Source organism: Schistocerca piceifrons, chromosome 5, assembly GCF_021461385.2.
Source record: "Schistocerca piceifrons isolate TAMUIC-IGC-003096 chromosome 5, iqSchPice1.1, whole genome shotgun sequence".
Taxonomy (NCBI): domain Eukaryota; kingdom Metazoa; phylum Arthropoda; class Insecta; order Orthoptera; family Acrididae; genus Schistocerca; species Schistocerca piceifrons.
In genome coordinates, this window is record NC_060142.1 from 204,639,842 (window position 1) to 204,664,924 (window position 25,083).

Below are 25,083 nucleotides of genomic sequence, written 5' to 3' on the forward strand. Positions count from 1 at the left end.
CAGGGGTGATCGTCTGGGGTGCAGTTTCATTTCATAGCAGGACCGCTTTGGTTATCATCAAAGGTGCCTTTACGGCACAGCAGTGGACCCACTATTCTATACTCTGTTTTTGTTGCCCTTCATGGAGCCGCCTGCTGTGGCCGAGCGGTTCTAGGCGGTTCAGTCCAGAACCGCCATGCTGCTACGGTCGCAAGTTAAAATCCTGCCTCGGGCATGGATGTGTATGATGTCCTTAGGTTAGTTAGGTTTAAGTAGTTCTAAATCTAGGGGACTGATGGCCTCACATGTTAAGTCCCATAGTGCTTAGAGCCAGTTTGCCCTTCATGGCAAGCCATCCTGGGCACACATTTCAACAAGATAACACCTGCCCACACACGGCGAGAATTTACACTGGTTGACTTCTTGCTTGCAGAACCCAACCTTGGCCAGCAAGGTCGCCGGATCTCTCCCCAGTTGAGAACCTGAAGCATTATGGGCAGCACCATCCCACCAGCTCGGGATTTTGACTATCTAACGCACGAATTGGAGAGAATTTGGCATGATATGTCTCAAAAGGACATTCAGCAACTCCGTCGAGCGTACCCAGCCGAATACCCAGCTTGCATAACGGTCAGAGGTGGACCAACGCTTTATTGACTTGCTCAGTTTGTGAAGCTCTTGAATAAATCATCCAATTTTTCTAAAATTGTGAACTTGTTTTGTCTGTACATGTACATCGCGTCTGCCGACCTCCGTCCCATTCGCTTAATTCTTTCATGGCGCGTCGTCTTTTTTCTGTCTTAGATTGTACATTTTGTAGTAGCCCTCAGGTTCAGAGCGACAGTATTCTTCGCGGTGGATCGGCGGAGGCTGGGCAAACAGACTGAAAATAAAGGCAAAGGGAACTGACTCACTGTAACAGCATTTCCTTGTCGAATCCTCTGGAGTATACGGCACCCACTGCTTACCTGGAACAGACGCCATAGATACCTGCTATGGAGATTCTACTGGCAGCGTGTTGTTTTGGCAGCCTTCCGGTTCGCCAAAGAAGCGGGCCGGCAGCTAGCTGCTGGCGGCTGGCGAGGCAAAGGTAAACGCAGTGGCGGGGCGCCTGAGTGGCGGAGTCGCCGGCGCCAGTAATCCTTGTGGGTGTGGGTGGGGGCCTCGCAGGAAATTGACTTTCCTCGGCAGCGAGCCTGACGCAAATCCCTTGTCGCGGCCGCGCCTGCGCCCCTACTGATGCTGCCCCCCCCTCCTCCTCCCCCTCCCTCCCCCTCCCCGTCGCTTGCGGGCACAGGAATGCCGGCGCCTCTGTTAGACATTCGCTTCCTTGCTGCTTCCAAGATCACATGCTTCTTCACGGCACATTTAGAATTCCGCGACATTCCTTACCTCGCGAACCGCTGACAAGTTCGTCACTGTATGCTACGAACACGCAAGGTGTGTCTAAAACATCTGTTACACGGTATTCAACAATGAAGACAAATGATGCAAATAAAATACTTTTAGACGGCTTTAAAGTTATCTGTGCTGGTGGCGGCTCAATATACTTCTGAAACAACTCTGTCAGCGAAACATTTCTTTTGGAACAGAGTGAAGCATGCACACCACACAGAAGATAATTCCGTAAGAAGCGTACTGCCATTCTATCTATATTTCGTATTGAACTAGCAGTGCCAGATATCTCGTACGTGTACACACACACACACACACACACACACACACACACACACACCACACAGAAGATAATTCCGTAAGAAGCGTACTGCCATTCTATCTATATTTCGTATTGAACTAGCAGTGCCAGATATCTCGTACGTGTACACACACACACACACACACACACACACACACACACACACACACACACACAAATTATCTGTATCACCTGACAATGTCCGCCCCCGGTAGCTGAGTGGTCAGGGCGATGGAATCCTAAGGGCCCGGGTTCGATTCCCGGCTGGGTCGGAGGTTTTCTCTGTTCAGGGACTAGGTGTTGTGTCCTCCTGATCATCATTTCAACCCCCTCGACGCGCAAGTCGCAGAAGTGGCGTCAAATCAAAAGACTTGCTCCCTGTAAATGGTCTACCCAACGGGAGGCCCTAGTCACACGACAGACTTTATTATTTGCCTGACAATGAAATCTCTGGCAGTTATTGTTACGGCGTAAAGTCAAGCGCCGGCATGCTACTCGGAAACGAGAGAGCAGAGAGCGCTGTGAAGACATCCGCCAGTTGCACGCTGCGCGCGGTTCCGGACTGAAGCGCCTAGAAACGCTCGGCCACAGCGGCCGGCCCGTATTGTTTGTAGCACCTGTTAATAACGTGTGAATACATTTGTCTAACCGTGGTTGCGTTTCTTTTTTGGTATTTGTGAGGAAGACTGCTCTAGTCACTAAGATTACAAAGCATACTCATCTGTGTATATATCCATTCTCTGCAAGTCATTGTGAAATGCGTGACACTCTGTGGCAGAAGCAAAATCATTCAAAGCAGGATTACATACTGAGTCCATGAAAAGACATAATGACGCTGAATATCATTTTTTCAAAAGTTTTTAAAATGGAGTTCCTCACTAAATGCGACAAAGTACGGAAAACGGATGGAAGCAAACGTAAAGTAGAATAAAAAGCAATATACTTACAACTCATTGAAATCGACCAGTCCACAGACAAATTCCTAAGCCGTATCAAATATACGTAGGTTGACAGAACACCACGTGGCGAAAATAGCCTCTATTTCACATGAAACAAAAACGAATGCAGAATCAATTACTCGGCCCAAAATTACGGATGCGAGTAGAAGTGAGACAGAATACGATAACATATTTACAATGCAATTCAAGTAGTGCAGTACACACCGGTTGTTGTAATCTGTTTACTAATAAACAAAAATATGATGGAAGAATGTTAAGAACTGCATTATTGAATACACGGCTTTAACGGTGTACTTAATTAGAGACTATGGGTTTCGGTCTCATCATCGGGTCAAAGAACCATCTCAGCTATGCATTTGCTTAATTAGAATAGCAATAGGGCCACTTTCAAGCAGGTATCTTAAGCTTCCAGCTTCACTTTATACCGTAATACATCGCTCGTACATGTCGACAGGATTTCGTCTTACTTCTGTGGTATGTGGCACAAAAGCAATACAGTATTGTACATGATTACGTATTTACAGCTAATATCAATGCTGGAACAATGTATATCTGATTATTATTATTCGAATTACGTCATTGCTTAGGTGACTGGTTTCTGGACCCGATGATGTCTGATTCTAGACCGAAGTCGATTGTCTAACGTACACCGTTACAGCCGTCTATTGAATAATACAGTTCTTAACAATAATTAAAACTGTACAATACCACCTAGATAATGTATGGAAGACTTTAAACCAGCCAATAGGAAACGAAATGAGAGACTGATAAGACTGCAGTTCTCAAAGTGTTCTGACAGCGAAGCATGACGTGCTACCGTAAATCCCTATATGAATTTCTCCCTCGTGGGTGGAACGCTGTGCATAACGCTCTCCCTGCTCCTTTGCGGACTGTACCTCCAGTGCACATGCGCGGACGGAAACAAATCGCGAGCGCACTGGGCTCGCAGGCCAGGGGCTTCTACTGCGGCTGCGTGCGCGGCCGCCGGGCCAGCTGATCTGTCAGCGGGCGTGAGTAACGCGCGTCTAATTAGCATCTCTCGTGCCGCCTTCTTTCTTATCTGCATAATTTACGCCCTTCTGATCGAATGGGGTAGGGGGGGGGGGGAGGGGGAGGCACAGCCGCGATGTTTCGGAAAAAGGAAGGCGGCGCCAACGCGGACGGGCGGCCCCTAAATGATTTACATAAGGCGAGACAAGGGGCCTAATGGTTGAGACGCGCATCGCCCGCTGCCATCGCAGTCGAGCCGCTGTCAAACAGCGAGTGCACGCCTCACTCGCCTCAAATAAAACGTCGTCCAACAAATTAGTAGCCTACAGTTTGTTAATCAATTCAAACGAGGCCAGAATAATAAGCCCGACATCGACGGGCACCTTCTCTCTCTCTCTCTCTCTCTCTCTCTCTCTCTCTCTCTCTTTCGTTCTTCTTCCGCTCCATTACCCTCTCTCCTGCTGTCGCCTCTACCTGCATGCTAAGGATCAGACAACTTTGTTTAGAACTACGAAACCTCCTTCGTCATTCTATTAATGGATGCCACTTCGCGTTGAGTTTAATTTGAGCTAATGGCATAATTAGTGGGATGAAATCACAACAAAAAAGCCCACGGGGACGACGAAAGAAAATTATAATTTGTTTTGAGCGTTCCGGGAGTTCCGATCGCGAGAGCGATTGTGTGTGCCGGGTGAGTGGGGGAGGGGGGGGGGGGGGCGTCTCATATGTTCTCGCGTCACTATCGGGCAGCGAAGCATTAAGGCGGAAATGTGCTTCATCATCTCGCATCGTCTGCAGCAAGGCCAACTTGTATCTACGTTGCATCCCTTCCGGCATAGCAGACGTCTCGAATACATTCTAAGGCAAAAAACCAAAAAGAAATAAAGAACGAGGCACGACGCACCAAGAAATTATCCGAATAGTACGTAAATCGGTAGATGTGTTGCACATGTACAAACAAATAATTACAATTTCAGAAAAACTGGGTGATTTATTCTAGAGAAAGAGTCCCACAAACTGAAGAAGTCAATAATGCGTTGATCCACCTCTGCTTCTTATGCAAGCAGACTCAAAAAACTTCCGAACGATACAGTTATCAATAATGGCCGTGTTGTACCCAGTGTGAGGTGTAACTATCGTAAATTTTCTGAGAATCTGCGTTTCGAGCACAACATCGTATTGTAGCGAATCATGGACTGTGTGAAAACAAAAGAAGAGAATAGAAACGTTTCAAGTGTGGTGTTACAGAAGGAAGTTGAAAATTATGTGGATTAGTAAGATAACGAGTAAGGAGGTTCTACGCAGAATCGGCAAATAAAGCAACACGTGAGAAACACAGACTAGAAGAAGGGACAGGATGATAGGACATTTGTTTTAGTGCATCGGGGGATAACTTCCATGGTACTAGAGGGAGCTGTAGAGGGTAAAAGCAGTAGGGGAAGACAGGAAGCTGGAAAACACCCAACAGATAACTGAGGACGTGAGGCTCAAGTGCTACTCTGACATGAAGAGGTTAGCACAAGAGAGGAATTCGTGGGCGGACCGTGTCAAATTCGTCACCGAGCGAGGTGGCGCAGTGGTAGCACACTGGACTCGCATTCGGGCGGACGACGGTTCAATCCCGCGTCCGGCCATCCTGATTTAGGTTTTCCGTGATTTCCCTAAATCGCTCCAGGCAAATGCTGGGATGGTTCCTTTGAAAGGTCACGGCCGACTTCCTTCCCCATCCTTCCCTAATCCGATGAGACCGAAGACCTCGCTGTTTGGTCTCTTCCCCCAAACAATCCAATCCAGTCTAACTCGCAGGAGACTCATGAAAAATAAATAAATAAAGACCTAAAATTCCAAGACGTTTCGTCTTGGAAGGATCACATATTAGTTGCAGCAGGAAAATCGAACTCCAGACTACTCCATTGAAATAATCCTAAGGAAATATAATTCACCAGCAAAATAGAGTAGCTTAGGAGAGTATAGAGTGATACGTATTTGAATACTGCTCTTCACTTAGGGACCCGAACCTTTTATGATTAACAAAGAGTATACCAAAATAAAAATAAAACAACGCGTTTGATCGTGGGTTCGTGTAGAAGGCGCTAGGGAGTCACGGAGATGCGTATCATACTCCAGTGGTTGACTCTACAAGAGGGGCGCGGTGCGTCACGGTTTACTTTGAAGTTACATTTCGCGAAATGGAGAGTTAGTTGACACAGACTTTTCTCCTCCGTAACTGAGTGGTCAGCGTGTCTGACAGCCTTGCCGATGACCCAGGTTCAGTTCGCTGTACAGGTAGGGATTTTTCTTGTAGGGGACTCGACTGTCGTCTGCTCAGTTTCGTGACGCCAGTTGAGAAGGTGCTGGAATGAGCTGTAGCGGCTCCAAGTTCTGGAAACCCTACAACGGCAGGGAGAGTCCTTCCTGACCCCATGCCCGACGGCCAAACGACACTGCGCGATCCTCTAGGCCTGATCGCAGACGGCTTTCTACTGAGACTTACCAATAGTCATTCAGTATCTCTCCACGCACTCTATTTGGGGAAGTAACGGGTAAGGAGGAAAATGCCAGTGATACAAAAAGTAGTCTCCGTCGTATACCATAATGTTACTTGAGGACTAAAAGGGTCTCGGTGAGCAAATATAGATATAAACGTGGACCATACGTATTGTCATGTGTAGCCGTATAAAACGATGTACTGAGGTAGTTTATCAGTGGCTATTACGAGGGTCACTCCAAAAGAAATGCACACTATTTTTGTAAAAATAAAGTTTTCATTCTGCATGCGCGGAAGTTTTACAGTGTGTAGATACATCCTCCCCGCTTGTTTTCAAACTTAGTTCAACCTGTTCCCGTGAGTGGCTCCGTTACAGCATGTCTTCAAGATGGCTGCTACACTTGACGTTCGTCAGAAGCAACGTGCTGTCATAGAATTCCTGTGCTGTAAAATCGAGACAGTGGGAAACATTCACAAGAGATAGAAAAAGGTGTATGGAGACGATGCTGTCGATCGCAGTACACTTACTCGGTGGGCAAGCAGGTTACGTGATGAAAGCGGGCACGACAATATTGAGGATTGTCCTCGCAGCGGCAGGCCTCGTACTGCACACACTCCAGACAGTGTGCAGAGAGTTAACGAATTGGTGACTGCTGACAGACGCATCTCAGTGAACGAATTGTCACGCTACGCTGGGATAGGGGAAGGAAGTGTTTGCAGAATACTGAAAGTGTTGGCGTTAAAAAAGGTTTGTGCCAGGTGGGTTCCCAGGATGTTGACGGTGGCTCAAAAGAAACAAGTAAAACGGTATGCAGCGAACTTTTGGAACAGTACGAGAATGGTGGAGATGAATTTCTTGGAAGAACTGTGACAGGTGATGAAACATGGCTCCATCATTTTTCACCAGAGAAGAGGAGGCAGTCAATGGCGTGGCATCATGCAAATTCACCCAAGAAAAAAAATTAAAAACCACCGTTTCTGCTGGAAAAGTTACTGCTACGGTGTTTTTTCAATTCCGAAGGACTCTTGCTTGTAGACATCATGCCAAGTGGAACTACCATAAATTCTGACGCATATGTGACGACACTGAAGAAACTTCAAGCTCGACTGAGTCATGTTCGACCACATCGGCAAAAGCAGGTTGTTTTGCTGTTGCACGACAATGCACGGCCACATGTCAGTCAAAATACCATGGAAGCGATCACAAAACTCGAGTGGACAACACTGAAACACTCGCCTTACAGTCCTGACCTGGCTCCATGTGACTATCATCTCTTTGGGAAACTGAAAGACTCTCTTCGTGGAACAAAGTTTGAAGATGATGACTCCCTTGTGCACGCTGCCAAACAGTGGCTCCAACAGGTTGGCCCAGAATTTTACCGTTCGGGTATACAGGCGCTGGATCCAAGATGGCGTAAGGCAGTTAAGAGGGACGGAAATTATTTGGAGAAATGAAAATATTGTTCGTAAAGGATGTATCTACGTATCTACACACCGCAAAACTTTTCAAACATGTAGAATTAAAGATAGATTTAAAAAAATATATAGTGTGCATTTCTTTTGATGTGACCCTCGTATGAATAACGAGTGGCTATACTTTATATTATACAGCCGTCGGACAGAAATATAGAATTACGGCGAGAAAAATATGCTTCAAGATAAATGCAGATTCTAGCCAAACTTGGACGTTGTGCTGTTGTATTTGACCACGAACGGCACATGCGCAATGTCCTCAACACGTTGTATATGTGAGTCGTGGTCAGTACGGTGTTCTGTGTAGTTGTGAGGGCATTATGTCGGAGCGAAGTGAATTCGAAAGTGGGCAAATTGTTGGTGCTCATATGGTAGATGCTTCCGTAACTAAGATAGCCGAAGTGTTCGGCGTTTCAAGAGGCAGCATAGAAAAGATTTATGCCGCAAGGGGGGGGGGGGGGGGGGGAACGATATAACATCTGATAAGTCGCAACGCGGACGAAAGTGTATGTTGAGTGATTCTGACAGACGATCATTAAAGAGAGTTGTCAGGAACACCAAGAGGACTACAGCTGCAAACGTTACTACTGAAATGAATGCCGAACACATGATCCCTGTCAATATCAAAACACCACACGAGGCGAGCTCCATAAGCAGGGAATTGGAGGGCGAGGTGAAATTCCAGAACCACTCATCAGTGATGCAAATGCTGGTAACAGGAAAACGTGGTGCCGAAGCCACTAAACCTGGCCTATGGAGCAATGGAAGAAAGTAATTTGGTCGCATGAGTCTCGTTTCACACAGTTTGCAACTTCTGCCTTAATTTACCAGCAAGGATTATGTTACCATTTTGGCTCGTTAGGTCCATCCCATGGCACAATGCTTGTTCTCCAAGAAGGAAGCTGAGTTCCAAGACGGCAGGACCCCTGTCCATATAGCTAGCATCGTCCAGGACTTGTTTTGTGAGTACGAGGATGAATTGTCGCATCTGTTCTGGCCACCATAGTCGGCAGATCTTATTTGTGTTGAGTCTTTGTGCTCTACTTTGAAGAGAAGGGTGCTTGATCGCTATTCACTGGCACCAACATTACCTGGACTTGGCACCGTATTGCAGGAAAAAGGGTATAAGGTTCCCTTGAAAACCATATAGGACCTGTAGTCCCCCATTCCAAGACGCCTGGAAACCCAGGCTGTGGCTAAGCCATGTCTCCGCAATATCCTTTCTTCCAGCAGTGTTAGTTCTGTAAGGTTCGCAGGAGAGCTTCTGTAAAGTTTGGAAGGTAAGAGACAAGGTACTGGCAGAAGTAAAGTTGTGAGGCCGGGGCGGGAGTCGTGCTTGGATAGCTCAGATGGTAGACCACTTGCTCGCGAAAGGCAAAGGTCCCGAGTTCGAGTCTCGGTCCGGCACACAGTTTCAATCTGCCAGGAAGTTTCATATCAGCGCACACTCCACTGCAGAGTGAAAATCTCATTCTGGAAACGCCTGGAAAGCGTTATAATACGAGCGGTTTGCTACATCGTATTAGGCATGGTAGTTTGTTGTGTTTTGGTGTTTCCATATATTTGTCTAGCCCCGATATATGAACTTAAACGAGTAACGATGTAAACTCCGCCGAGAGTAACTACTCTGTACACATTAATTTATCCATGTTGATGACGGCTAGGCTTGGTTGTAGATTTAACCACTTGAAGTATATGAGACTAAGGTAAGAGAGACTAGTGTATTGCTATTTCAATACGCGAATGTGGTAGGGCAAGAGATCGATAACGCTGATAGCACGTGTCCTCCATCATATACACCTGCAGCGGCTCTGTGGAGTATATACACTCCTGGAAATTGAAATAAGAACACCGTGAATTCATTGTCCCAGGAAGGGGAAACTTTATTGACACATTCCTGGGGTCAGATACATCACATGATCACACTGACAGAACCACAGGCACATAGACACAGGCAACAGAGCATGCACAATGTCGGCACTAGTACAGTGTATATCCACCTTTCGCAGCAATGCAGGCTACTATTCTCCCATGGAGACGATCGTAGAGATGCTGGATGTAGTCCTGTGGAACGGCTTGCCATGCCATTTCCACCTGGCGCCTCAGTTGGACCAGCGTTCGTGCTGGACGTGCAGACCGCGTGAGACGACGCTTCATCCAGTCCCAAACATGCTCAATGGGGGACAGATCCGGAGATCTTGCTGGCCAGGGTAGTTGACTTACACCTTCTAGAGCACGTTGGGTGGCACGGGATACATGCGGACGTGCATTGTCCTGTTGGAACAGCAAGTTTCCTTGCCGGTCTAGGAATGGTAGAACGATGGGTTCGATGACGGTTTGGATGTACCGTGCACTATTCAGTGTCCCCTCGACGATCACCAGTGGTGTACGGCCAGTGTAGGAGATCGCTCCCCACACCATGATGCCGGGTGTTGGCCCTGTGTGCCTCGGTCGTATGCAGTCCTGATTGTGGCGCTCACCTGCACGGCGCCAAACACGCATACGACCATCATTGGCACCAAGGCAGAAGCGACTCTCATCGCTGAAGACGACACGTCTCCATTCGTCCCTCCATTCACGCCTGTCGCGACACCACTGGAGGCGGGCTGCACGATGTTGGGGCGTGAGCGGAAGACGGCCTAACGGTGTGCGGGACCGTAGCCCAGCTTCATGGAGACGGTTGCGAATGGTCCTCGCCGATACCCCAGGAGCAACAGTGTCCCTAATTTGCTGGGAAGTGGCGGTGCGGTCCCCTACGGCACTGCGTAGGATCCTACGGTCTTGGCGTGCATCCGTGCGTCGCTGCGGTCCGGTCCCAGGTCGACGGGCACGTGCACCTTCCGCCGACCACTGGCGACAACATCGATGTACTGTGGAGACCTCACGCCCCACGTGTTGAGCAATTCGGCGGTACGTCCACCCGGCCTCCCGCATGCCCACTATACGCCCTCGCTCAAAGTCCGTCAACTGCACATACGGTTCACGTCCACGCTGTCGCGGCATGCTACCAGTGTTAAAGACTGCGATGGAGCTCCGTATGCCACGGCAATCTGGCTGACACTGACGGCGGCGGTGCACAAATGCTGCGCAGCTAGCGCCATTCGACGGCCAACACCGCGGTTCCTGGTGTGTCCGCTGTGCCGTGCGTGTGATCATTGCTTGTACAGCCCTCTCGCAGTGTCCGGAGCAAGTATGGTGGGTCTGACACACGGGTGTCAATGTGTTCTTTTTTCCATTTCCAGGAGTGTATGTAGGTACAGGCTGCTTTATTTCCTTTCTCTCCCTGAAAAGAAGTAGCCAGCTTGCGAAATTAGACGGCAGTGCTGGTGACGGCATGTGGTGGCGCTGGAGGAGGGTAGAGGGAGACCAGCTAATCCTGTACCTCGCCCCGTCAAATTAGTAAGCCTGTTACCACAGTGGAACGAGTATAATCGCCACGCGACAGACGTCTCAGCGGACAGCACGGGGCGGGCAGAAGAGAATAAAAAGAGCGAAACGACACGGCTGGAAGAAAAAAAAGCGTGAAGAAGGGGAATGAGCCTCCACCTCCCCTCCGCCCCTGCACTCTCCTCTGTCACTTTCTCTCTCTCTCTCTCTGTATCTGTATCTATCTCCCCCCCCCCCCCCCCCGCCCCACGCTCTCTCTCTCTCTCTCTCTCTCTCTCTCTCTCTCTCTCTCTCTCCCTCTCCCGTCCCCCAATCCCTTTCCTCTTTCCTCCGTCAAATTAATAAGGTTGTCAGTTGTATGTAACAAGCCTAATCGCTGTAAAAGGAGCAGCGTTGCAGCGGGGCACAGCCCGATAGGAAGAGCCTGTAAAGCCTCTCCGTTGAATTAGCGCCTGCGGCGTCGAGCAAGGCGGGAATTACGCTGTTAACACGCTACGGTCCACCCAAGCGGCGCGTCCGCCGGCCGCGACGCAGCCCCGTCTCGTCGCTCCCAAGTTCAGACCGCATCCAGACAGACGCAGCCTCCGTACGACATTTTTCTTGTGATCTCAAAAAACTACAAGACTCTGACTACAAATAAGGTATTCTAGCTCTTTTTCTTGTGGTGACGTATACGTCACCCAATGAGCACGCAACAAAATTTAGAAGTCAACACAAACCAGAGTGCTACAGAAAGACGACAACTTTTTCCAGTTTATTTTCATTCCGACGTCACCATACTGCGATTTAAAACACTTCTTAATACCTGTTCTGTTATGCACTACTCTGGTTTTTGGGATATAGATCAGAACAATTAATTATCTACACTCATACTCACAAATTAAGGATAATGCTCATACATGGTGAAACAACGCTCTGGTGGGCGGTTTGCGGGTTTAAATCACGTCGGGGTATGACCATGCGGTGCATTCGACCTGTGGTCGTCGCACGGTGACGCTGGCAGCATTCCATATACGCACAGGTATGTCAGTGCATGTCAGAGTACGGTCCAGTAAGTAAGTGTGCAGACGGTTTCAGACGTGCTAATGGTGACTGTGTGTTGAAAATGGCTCAAAGAACGCATATTGATGACGTTATGAAAGGTAGAATACTAGGGCGACTGGAGGCTGGTCAAACAGCAGGTCGTAGCACGGGCCCTCCGTGTGCCACAAAGGGTGATCTCAAGATTATGGCAACGATTCCAGCAGACAGGAAACGTGTGCAGGCGCTACGGTATGGGACGTCTACAGTGTACAACAAAACAAAAAGACCGATATCTAACCATCAGTGCCCGCAAACGGCCACGGAGTACTGCAGGTAGCCTTGCGCGGGACCTTACCGCAGCCTCTGGAACAGTTGTCTCCCGACACACAGTCTACAGACGAATGAACAGACATGGTTTATTCGCCCGGAGACCTGCAACGTGCATTCCACTGACCCCTGGTCACAGGAGAGCCCGTAAAGCCTGGTGTCAAGAACACAGTACATGGCCATTGGAACAGTGGTCCCAGGTTATGTTCACGGACGAGTCCAGGTATGGTCTGAACAGTGATTCTCGCCTGGTTTTCATCTGGCGTGAACCAGGAACCAGGCACCAACCACTTAATGTCCTTGAAAGGGACCTGTATGGAGGTCGTGGTTTAATGGTGTGGGGTGGGATTATGATTGGTGCACGTACACCCCTGCATATCTTTGACAGAGGAACTGTAACAGGTCAGGTTTATCGGGGCGTCATTTCGCACCAGTATGTCCGCCTTTTCAGGGGTGCAATGGGTCCCACTTTCCTCCTCAAGGATGATACCGCAGCCGGTCGGAGTGGCCGAGCGGTTCTAGGCGCTACAGTCTGGAGCCGCGCGACCGTTACGGTCGCAGGTTCGAATCCTGCCTCGGGCATGGATGTGTGTGATGTCCTTAGGTTAGTTAGGTTTAAGTAGTTCTAAGTTCTAGGGGACTGATGACATCAGAAGTTAAGTCCCATAGTGCTCAGAGCCATTTGAACCATGATACCACACGGCCCCGCCGAGCTGCGATTGTGGAGAATTACCTTGAAACAGAAGACATCAGGCGAATGGAGTGGCCTGCCTCTTCTCCAGACCTAAACCCCACCGAGCACGCCTGGGATGCTTTCAGTCGACGTGTACGTGTGCATGGTTATCACATCCCATATTGATGTCGGGGTACATGCGCAGGAAACAGTGGCGTTTTGTAGAGCATGTGTTTCGGGACGGTTTTTTCAACATATCACCAATACCGTGGACTTACAGATGTGTGTCGTGTGTGTTGCCTGTGTGCCTAAGCTATTAGCGCCAGTTTTGTGTAGTGCCACGTTGTGTGGCAGCACATTCTGCCATTATCCTTAATTTATGTGCATGAGTGTATAATACCAATAGAATATGCAGGGCGTTCGGAAATTCCAGTTACAAACTTTCAGGACTTGTAGATGGGAGTGAGTACATAATATTTTGAATAGGAACCCACGTCTGGAAACATACCGTTTGCGTGCTACAGCCGGTTGAAGACATGTTTGATAGGTGGGTACGCAGCAGGGTGGATAGGCGGGGCGAGGGCGGTGGTAGGGGTTGTGCTTACGTCAGATTGGCTGATGTCATTTGACATATATCGTACCTCTCTCATACGGTTCGAGCCTCATTCACGTTTCCGTGGGTGTCAGAGGTGGTATGGAGTGTTGGAGGCAAATCGATGCAGTTGTTGGTCATCCACGACATACCAGTCGATGCTGGGAGCAACATCAATTGCACGTGCATTTGCTCGTGTACTCCTTGACACATTCTCTTCAATACGACCCAGTACGGCCTCTTTCAATTGCGGTCTGCGACGTCTCCTTGGAGCACCCCGGTCCCGCCTGCTGACGGTGAAGGTACCCCTTTCTCGCAGCCGTTACGCAATTGTGACGGAATAGGTATGCGATTGGAGTCGATGTTGTGCATAACAATCTTTATAGGCGACGAACAGACCTTCCATTAGTGTGACCTTCGTTATACAGAAGGATCATGTCTGCAAACGTCTACTCAAACATGTTGCTCTAACCGTCGCAGACACGTGAATGTCGGTCGAACCAGGTCAGAGAGGTAGAACGGATGTCAAATGACATCAACCAATCCGACGTAACCACCCCCACACTACTACCCTGTTACAAAGCTACCCAGAAGACATGTTTTAAAAGTATTATGTACTCACTCCACTCTAATAGTCCTAGAAGTTTGTAGCGGAAATTTCCGAACATTCTGTGTACAAAGGCTATTTTCCTCGACAGTCCGATCGGTCGCGAAATATAAACCATATTGAAAATAAAAAATGTTTTATTTGCAAGATTTAGCTACACGTTTCAGCTACATCTTTACATGGTCGCCACTCCGACTTAGACATTTGTCGTAGCGTTATACCAACTCTCCAATACCCTCGTCATAGAAGGTAGCAGCCTATACTGTCCACGAATTCTGTGCGCTGGTCTGCAGCTCGTTTTCTTTGCCAAAAAGCTGCTCTAATAGCGGGTCCTGTGAGTAAAGAGATGAAAATTAGAGGGGTCCAAGTCCAGGCTGTGTGGTGGGCGATCAAATACTTTCCATTGAAAAGCTGCAGGAGCGACTTCGTTGGAGCTGCAGTGTGCAGCAGAGCATTTTCATGAAGAAGGGCAACGCACTCCGTCTTCAGACCGCAGGTGGCCCACCGAGACAATTCGACCGCCATGTCATCCTCAGCTGAGGATGCAGATAGGAGGGGCATGTGATCAGCACACCGCTCTCCCGGTCGTTATGATGATTTTATATCTCCGGAGCCGCTACTATTGGGTCGAGTATCTCCTCAGTGGGCATCAAGAGGCTGAGTGCACTCCGAAAAATGGCAACAGTGCATGGCGGCCCGGATGGTCACCCATCCAAGTGCCGGCCACGCCCGACAGCGCTTAACTTCGGTGATCTGACGGGAACCGGTGTATCCACTGCGGCAAGGCCGTTGCCCAAGAAGGACAATGCCATAACAATATGCCTCTTCACTTGTTCTGACTTTCGTACTTCATTTTCTCGAATCGTTTGATCCACTCACTGAGCAATATCATCGGTTGACACACGCTTCCTTCCCTGATCGCTTACTTCATGGAAGTCTGTACATCCTGCTTTGAAGTTCATGCACTACTGCCACATTTCGATGTCACGCACGACAGCTACATTATGTGGGCTGCATGAAAGCAGGCGGAACACCTCAGCGTGAAGAAATCGAATGACAACACGGTCTTCACACTTGGTGGAAGACCATGTTGTTCCAGGCATCTTTACTTGCTCATAGTGTGCTCAGATCTGAAATGTACAACGTGACGCGATCGACGGGCATACTACAGACACTGCAGCAACACGTCTGCACAACACTTCATCGGATTTTCTATGCAGTTTTAATTTCGTGCCCGATCGGACCTTCGGGAAAAAAAGAAAAAGAAACTCGTATACGCTGATAAGCCAAAATATTATAACTTGAGTGTTGGTACACCTTTGGAATGTTGTACAGCAGCCAGTATGTCTGGCATGGACTCTACAAGTCCGTGGTACGTTTCCAGAGCTATGTGTCACCGGACACCAATGCACAAATTGCGCTATAACCCGTAAATTACTGGTTGGAGGTTTGTGGGCAAGGAACTGGCGCCTGACAGAGTCTAAACGTGACTCACCGGGTTCAGATCAGGCGAATTGGTGGCCAAGAAATCAATGCGAGTTGACAGAAATTCTCCTCAAAGCGATGTAGACTATTCTGGATTTGTGACATGAGCAGTTGTTCTGTTGAAGGATGCTATGACCGTCAGGATAGACATCATGCATGAATGGACAAAGGGGATACGCAATAAGGTTTCTGTTGTCCACAGCTGTCATGGTGTGTATGATTACTACCACAGGGCCCATTGAAGCTCAACGGAATGCCCCTGACAGCATTAACACTACCCTCCCTCCTCCGCCCGACATACGTTCTTGGGACAATGCGTATGTCGAGCAGCAACTCGCGTGGATGATGTATCTGGGCGCAACCATGACATCATGCAACAAGAAACGTCATTCTTCCGACCTAGCGACACATTTCCATTGACCTACGAACCAATCTCAAAGCTCCCGTGAGTTCCGCAGTTGTAACTGACAATGTCGTTGTGTCAGCATGGGAATACGTAGAGGTCGTCAGCCCCATGTTCGAAAACGTGCTCTGAACGGTCTTCCCTGAAACACTTTTTCCTGCACCGTCATCGCACTCTGTCGCCAGGTCTGCCGCAGATCGCAGCATATCCCGCTTTATGGAGTGGGCGACGTTCCAACCTCGCTGGTGAGGCGTGAGCGTCGAAAATAATGTTGCCCACTTATGGTTTCACCACCCTCCTACCACTTTCCATTGACGATTATAGAAGTAGCACGACAAAAGCCGAACAACTTCGCCTTTCCGAGATATTCGTTCCTAGGAACCGGGAAATAACCATCCGCTCTTTGTCAAAGTCACTTACATCAGTGGATTTTCCTATTGCACCTGTTCTGCCGTTACAATGTTTCGTCATTCGTCTCTGCTCAGACTGCTTACTTTCCTTACCGCGCCATGTGTCCGGACAGCCACTCATCAGAATGTATATGGTGTCAGCCGGTTCTCATGCGATGATAGCAAGACAAAAGCGTATTTTCAAATTTGCTTTCTCAGTGTTCAGATCAAATACAGGGAATATTAAAAAGGATCATCCTATTTGGCACGTCTATATTTCGGAAACTAATAAACATATACAATGAATTTTATTTTTTGATGAACAGGAAAATCAATTTTTTTTCCATACCTTTTCGTAGGCATGCGATATGCCTTCTTGAGGTGCACGGCGTATGTCAATGCGGTACTCAGATTTTTCCGTCACTGCAGCGAGCATGTCTTGAGTTACAGCTTCTGCAGCTGCTGTTATGCCATGTCTCTGTTCATTCGTTGTTCTTGGTAACGGAGGCACATAAACAGAATCTTTTATTAACCACTACAGGAACTAATCGCATACAGTCAGGTCGGGTGACCTTGGAGGCCAGTAATGTAAGGCTGAATCATTTGGTCCAGTGCAACCGATCCACTGTTCAGTAATTCTTTGATTTCAAAATTCCCGCACTTGGTCACGCCATCGTTTAATTCTCTGTGATGTAGGAGGATCCACACCAAGCTACTGAGAAAGACACGCTGAACTGTTATTACTGACCCACACTCCGCAAAACGTAAAACACAAAACGCTTTCTGTTGTTCCGACACCAATTTTACTGGACTGAAGTGGGCGCACACTACTGCTACCAAGCGGGAGCCATGTAAAACTCGAGAGTTTGCCTTTTCCAACAGTACATTGTTCACGCACATATCTCCAATAACATAATACACTCCTGGAAATGGAAAAAAGAACACATTGACACTGGTGTGTCAGACCCACCATACTTACTCCGGACACTGCGAGAGGGCTGTACAAGCAATGATCACACGCACGGCACAGCGGACACACCAGGAACCGCGGTGTTGGCCGTCGAATGGCGCTAGCTGCGCAGCATTTGTGCACCGCCGCCGTCAGTGTCAGCCAGTTTGCCGTGGCATATGGAGCTCCATCGCAGTCTTTAACACTGGTAGCATGCCGCGACAGCGTGGACGTGAACCGTATGTGCAGTTGACGGACTTTGAGCGAGGGCGTATAGTGGGCATGCGGGAGGCCGGGTGGACGTACCACCGAATTGCTCAACACGTGGGGCGTGAGGTCTCCACAGTACATCGATGTTGTCGCCAGTGGTCGGCGGAAGGTGCACGTGCCCGTCGACCTGGGACCGGACCGCAGCGACGCACGGATGCACGCCAAGACCGTAGGATCCTACGCAGTGCCGTAGGGGACCGCACCGCCACTTCCCAGCAAATTAGGGACACTGTTGCTCCTGGGGTATCGGCGAGGACCATTCGCAACCGTCTCCATGAAGATGGGCTACGGTCCCGCACGCCGTTAGGCCGTCTTCCGCTCACGCCCCAACATCGTGCAGCCCGCCTCCAGTGGTGTCGCGACAGGCGTGAATGGAGGGACGAATGGAGACGTGTCGTCTTCAGCGATGAGAGTCGCTTCTGCCTTGGTGCCAATGATGGTCGTATGCGTGTTTGGCGCCGTGCAGGTGAGCGCCACAATCAGGACTGCATACGACCGAGGCACACAGGGCCAACACCCGGCATCATAGTGTGGGGAGCGATCTCCTACACTGGCCGTACACCACTGGTGATCGTCGAGGGGACACTGAATAGTGCACAGTACATCCAAACCGTCATCGAACCCATCGTTCTACCATTCCTAGACCGGCAAGGGAACTTGCTGTTCCAACAGGTCAGTGCACGTCCGCATGTATCCCGTGCCACCCAACGTGCTCTAGAAGGTGTAAGTCAACTACCCTGGCCAGCAAGATCTCCGGATCTGTCCCCCATTGAGCATGTTTGGGACTGGATGAAGCGTCGTCTCACGCGGTCTGCACGTCCAGCACGAACGCTGGTCCAACTGAGGCGCCAGGTGGAAATGGCATGGCAAGCCGTTCCATAGGACTACATCCAGCATCTCTACGATCGTCTCCATGGGAGAATAGCAGCCTGCATTGCTGCGAAAGGTGGATATACACTGTACTAGTGCCGACATTGTGCATGCTCTGTTGCCTGTGTCTATGTGCCTGTGGTTCTGTCAGTGTGATCATGTGATGTATCTGACCCCAGGAATGTGTCAATAAAGTTTCCCCTTCCTGGGACAATGAATTCACGGTGTTCTTATTTCAATTTCCAGGAGTGTAGTTACGATTTTTTAAAATCTGTTTCTTCTTCTTGATACTCCCTGTACTTTTATGGTGACCTGCATCTGATGAACAAAAATATTAAAAGTGCCTATTTTTCACAGTAGTAATTGCGTATTGGAGATTCCTGCACCAACATTCGTAACATGTTCTTTGGAAATTTGCTATGTCCTTGTCACTGGCTGATGTTCCAAATACTGAACCACGAAACAAATACTGTTTTCGTTGCAGGCGACCATAATGAACTCCTTTCCTGATCTTGCTTGAATCACATAGTGTCCGCCACTAGAACATCGCTTTATCTCTAATTAAGATCAGCATTGCTTGATAATGAAGTGTGTTATTGAGGGTTAGCGGTTTGTAGCTGTTCATTTGATAATGGAGATACAATTTTGTTACAGGTGTGAATTCTAGGCTGGTTCAGAAATCATTCAGTGTCACTAGACTGCTCCATATGTTTACGACACTTAATAACATACATCTCCATCTACGTGATTAATCTGCTATTCACAATCAAGTGCGTGGCAGAGGGTTCAATGAACCACCTTCAAGCTGTCTCTCTCTACCGTTCGAGTCTCGAACGGCGTGCGAGAAGAATGAGCACTTAAATTTTTCTGTGCGAGGCCTGATTTCTCTTATTTTATCGTGATGAACATTTCTCCCTATGTGGGTGGGCGCCAACAGAATGTTTTCGCAATCGGCGGAGAAAGCTGGTGATTGAAATTACATGATAAGATCCCGTCGCAACAAAAAATGCCTTTGTTTTAATGATTGCCACTGCAACTTACGTATCATATCTGTGGCACTATCTCCCCTATTTCGCAATAATAAAAAGCGAGCGGACCATCTTTGAACGTTTTCGATGTCATCCGTCAGTCCCACCTGATGTGGATCCATACTCCAGAATGGAACGGACAGGTGTAGTTCGGTAGATTCTTCAGTAGATCTGTTGCACCTTCTAAATGTTCAGCCAATGAATTGTAGTCTTTGATTTGCTCTACTCAAAACATTACCTATGTGGTCGTTCCAGTTTAGGTTATTTGTAATTGTAATCCCTAAGTATTTAGTTGAATTTACAGCCTTCAGATTTGTGTGACTTATCACGTAATCGAAATTTAGCGGATTTCTTTTAGTACTCATGTGAATAACTTGACACTTTCCTTTATTCAGAGTCAATTGCCACTTTTCGCACCACACAGATGTCCTATCTAAATCATTTTGCAATTTGTTTTGGTCATCTGATGACTTTACAAGACGGTGAATGACACCATCATCTGCAAATAATCTAAGAGGGTTACTCAGATTGTTTCCTATGTCGTTAATACAGATCAGGAACAATAGAGGGCCTATAACACTTCCTTGGGGAACGCCGGATATTACTTCTGTTTCACTCGTTGAATTTCCGTCTGTTACGACGAAGTGTGACCTTTCTGACAGGAAGTTGGACAACTGAGGCGATATTATATAGGCACGCAGTTTGATCAGAAGGCGCTTGTGATGAACGGTGCGAAAGCCTTCTGGAAAAATATGGAATCAATTTGACATCCCCTGTCGATAGCACATATTACTTCATGAGTATAAAGAGTTAGTTGTGTTTCACATGAACGATATTCCCTGAATGCGTGCTGACTATGTGTCAATAAATCGTTTTCTTCGAGGTACTTCATAATGCTCGAACAGAGTATATGTTCCAAAACTCTAGTGCAAATCGACGTTAGTAATATGGGCCTGTAATTCAGCGGATCACTCCTATATCCCTTTTTGGTTGTTGGTGTGATTTGAGCAATTTTCCAGTCTTTACGTACGGAATTTTCTTTGAGCAAGCGGTTGTATATAATTGCTAAATATGGAGCTATTGCATCAGCATGCTCTGAAAGAAACCTGACTGGTATACAATCTGGACCGGAGGCCTACCTTTATTAAGTGATTTAAGCTGCTCTGCTACACTGAGGATATCTACTTCTATGTTTTTCATCTTTGCAGTTGTTCTTGATTGGATTTTAGAATTATTTACTTCGTCTTCCTTGGTGAAGGAGTTTTGGAAAACTTTGTTTAATAGCTCTGCTTTAGTGACACTGTCATCAGTGACTTCACCGTTGTTATCGCGCAATGAAGGTATTGATTGCGTCTTGCCACTGGTGTGCTTTATATATGACCAGAATCTCTTTGGGTTTCCTGCCAGATTCCAGAGTTTCGTTATGGAAATTATTAAAAACATCTCGCATTGAAGCACGCGCTATATTTCGAACTTCTGCAAAACTTTTCCAATCTTGAGAATTTTGCTTTCTTTTGAATTTGGCGTGCTTTTTTCGTTGCTTCTGCGACAGCGATCCGACCCGTTTTGTGTACCATGGGGGACCAGTACCATCACTTATTAATTTATGTGGTATATGTATCTCAACTCCCGTGGATACCATCTCTCTGAAATAATTCCACATCTTTACTACGCTTACGTGATCAAACCGGAAGGAGTGGATACAGTCTCTTAAAAAGGTGTTAAGAGCATTTCACAGCTTTTTTAAGTAGGTGTACTTTGGGTTTCTTTTTGATGGTTGTGGGTGTTACGGTATTCAGCCTAGCAGCAACTGCCGTGTGGTCGCTGATCCCTGTATTGGTCATGATACTCCGTATTTGTTCAGAATTATTTGTTGCTAAGAGGTCAAGTATGCTTTCGCAACCATTTACTCTTCGAGTGGGCTCATGAACTAATTGTTCAAAATAATTTTCTGAGCAAGCATTCACTACAATTTCGGTTGACGTTTCATGCCTGCCACCGGCTTTAAACGTATAGTTTTTCCAGCATATCGAGGGTAGGTTGAAGACAACCATCGACTATAATTGTATGAGTGGGGTACCTATTTGAATTGTTCAGCAACTACATCTTTATAGTCGGGGCGGTCGATAAAACGATCCAATTAATAGTTTAGTCCGAGTGTGAGGTATAACATTTACCCATACTGTTTCGCAGGAACTACCTGCTTCAGTTTCACTGCAATAAATACTCCACCACCCACTGTATTTAATCTATCCTTTCTGAACATTGTTAGGTAGTTTGAAAAAATTTCGGCTGAATTTTTTTCCGGCTTTAGCCAGATTTCCGTACCTATAACTACTCACATCAAAAAAATTTTTGCACCACCCTGGTTCCCAGAACTCCTGAAGATAGACGTTGACTATTGATATTGTATCACAGACACAGCCCTTTTGACTGTTCAGAGATGTCACTAAACCCGCCCAAGGATGTAAACAACCATGCATAAGTAGCGCCTATCAGACGGAGGGGGTCCGACAGCTGATCAGTTCCAGTCATTCCACCAAGAAGGATGTACCCGACTTGTGTTGTCTGTAGTTCAACCATACCTAGAACCGCAGTTCGGTCGCATCCGCATCGTTATTTTGTGCTAGGAAAGGCTCTCAAGAAGGGAAGTGTCCAGGCGTCTCGGAGTGAACCAAATCGATGTTGTTCGGACATGGAGGAGATACAGAGAGACAGGAACTGTCAATGACATGCCTCGCTCAGGCCGCCTGAGGACTACTACTGCAGTGGATAATCGCTACCTACGGATTATGACTCGGAAGAACCCTGACAGCAAAGCCACTGTGTTGAATAATGCTTTTCGGGCAGCCAAAAGACGTCGTGATACGACTCAAACTGTGTGCAATAGGCTGCATGATGCGCAACTTCATTCCCGACGTCCATGGCGAGGTCCATCTTTGCAACCACGACACTATACAGCGCGGTACACATGGACCCAACAACATGCCGAATGGACCACTCAGGATTGGTATCATGTTCTCTTCACTGATGAGTGTCGCATACGCCTTCAACCAGACAATCGTTAGAGACGTGTTTGGAGGTAACCCGGTCAGGCTGAACGCCTTAGACACACCGTCCAGCGAGTGCAGCAAGTTGGAGATTCCGTGCTGTTTTGTGGTGGCATTATGTGGGGCCGGCGTATGCCGTTGGTGGACATGGAAGATGCCGCACGGCTGTACGATACGTGAATGCCAACCTCCGACCGATAGCGCAACCATATCGGCAGCATATTGGCGAGGCATTCGTCATCATGGCCGACAATTCGCGCCCCCATTGTGCACGTGTTGTGAATGACTTCCTTCAGGATAATGACAACCCTCGACTAGAGTGGCCAACATGTTCTCCAGACATGAACCCTATCGAACATGCCTGCAATAAGACTGAAAAGGGCTGTTTATGAACGATGTGGACGACGTGACCAACCACTCTGAGGAATCTACGCCGAATCGACGTAGACGAATGGGACAATCTGGACCAACAGTGCCTTGATGAACTTGTGGATAGTATGCCACGACGAATACAGGCATGCATCAGTGCAAGAGGGCGTGCTACTGGTTATTAGGTGAACCGGTGAGTACAGCAATCTGTACTACCACCTCTGAAGGTATCGTTGTTTGGTGGTACAGCGTGCAATGTGTGGCTTTCATGAGCAATAGAAAGGGTTATGTTGACCTCTATTCCAATTTTCTGTACAGTTTCCGGAACTCTCGGAACCGAGGTGATGCTAAACTTTTTTTTGATGTGTGTATTTGAGTTTCAGTGCTTTCTATTAGGGCTTGGAGCTCTGGTTCTTTCCCAACAGAGCTACGACAATTTAAAAATACAATACCGATCGTTTCTCCAACTACCTTAGTGTGTTTTATCTGCCCCCTTTTAGACGGATGTCCTTTCTGTAGTTTCCTGAGACCCTCTAAAGTTGAAACCGCCCAGTCCCTTCCACACAGCCCCCGCTACCCTTGTAGCCGCTTGCTGTGTGTAGTGGACTCCTGACCTATTAAGCGGAACCCGGAATTCCACCACCCGATGGCGCAAGTCAAGGAATCTACAGCCTACACGGTCACAGAACCGCCTGAGCTTCTGATTCAGATCCTCTACTCGGCTCTGCACCAAAGGACCACAGTCAATTCTATCGACGATGCTGCAGATGGTGAGCTCCGCCTTAATCACGCAAGCAAGACTGGCAGTCTTTATCATTTCCACTAGCCACCCGAAACCAGAGGGAATCTCCTCCGATCCAAAGCGACACACGTCATTGGTACCGACGTGGGCCACCAACTGCAGTTAGTAGCAGCCTGTACTCTTCATGGCATCCGGAAGCACGCTTTCCACATCCAGAACGACTCGCCCCCAGTATACACAAGGAGTGCACACTGGATTCCTTCCCCTCCATGTTCCTAAGGGGCCCCATTACGCATCTAATGTTGGACCTCCCAACTACCAGCAAACCCACCCTCGTGAATGTCCTGACCTTGCGGGCTGAGAAGCTTCGTCTGGAACAGAGTGGACGACTGCATTCGGTTCAGAGACTTCTCCAGCCACAGATAAAACTCGAAACCTGTTCGTCAAATGAACCGGGAAGGCCCTATGATCGGCCCCTCGTAAAGTCTTTCGCTGCTTGCCAGACTTTGGAATGATCTCCCACTTGGCCACAGGTGAGGAGTCAGCCTCAGGGCAGGCAGTACCCAGGGCGGCCACAGCAGTGGACCGACAAGGGGACATGTGGGTCGCGCTCGACATCCCTCGCATCCGCGCGTCAGACCCCCCCCCCCATCCCCCACCCCCACAGTGATGCCCTTTGGCAGCAGCCTCAAGCTGTGTGATGGAAGCCAACGCAGCCTGGAGCTGTGAGCGAAGGGTCACCAACTCAGCTCGCATCTGTACACAGCAATCACAGTGCCTATCCATTTCTGAAGTCGCTTCTGTTTGAAACTCGTAAAAATATGTAATAAAGGAATAGTGTACTCGCCTTATTAGCAGCAGGAACACGAGCGGCTCTGTCGCTGACGGTCTAACGGACACTGAGCTGTTCTAACCAAAACAAAGAAAAGCCTGTACGATACTAGGGAACCGATCTGTCTCTTTTTTCGATAGGTGTAGTAGTTGTTAGCTGCCAATAGGAGCGTCATCTACATTTATCCATGTCAGCAGCAAATGAAGTGGCCATCTGAGAGCATTATTACTAGTAATAGAAGAAGCTACTCATAAGTATACAGTTCTTGTCTTGATGATGATACCATTCCCTATCCCCGATGTTTGTACGATAAAGGAAAGGGAGGTGGTGGCGTGCAGTTTACTGACTGCCAATACTCTACATGGACGGTAGGCGCTCTACATTGATGATCTGTCCTTCAGATAAGAATGTGGCGGTAGGCCGTCCCTTGGCACCTAGTGTTTAATCAATAACACCAACAGGATACCACACTCCAGTTGCATTTATTAAAATCAGCTACACT

At 48.0% G+C, this 25,083-nt stretch overlaps 1 protein-coding gene and 1 pseudogene across 1 annotated transcript in view; both read right to left on the reverse strand.

Annotated features, from left to right (window-relative positions):
• LOC124798893 (visual system homeobox 1-like) overlaps positions 1-25,083 on the reverse strand; it is a 199,846-nt gene that overhangs the window by 116,007 nt on the left and 58,756 nt on the right. The gene's annotated exons all lie outside the window — the stretch shown is intronic.
• On the reverse strand, positions 14,871-14,988 carry LOC124799430 (annotated as a pseudogene).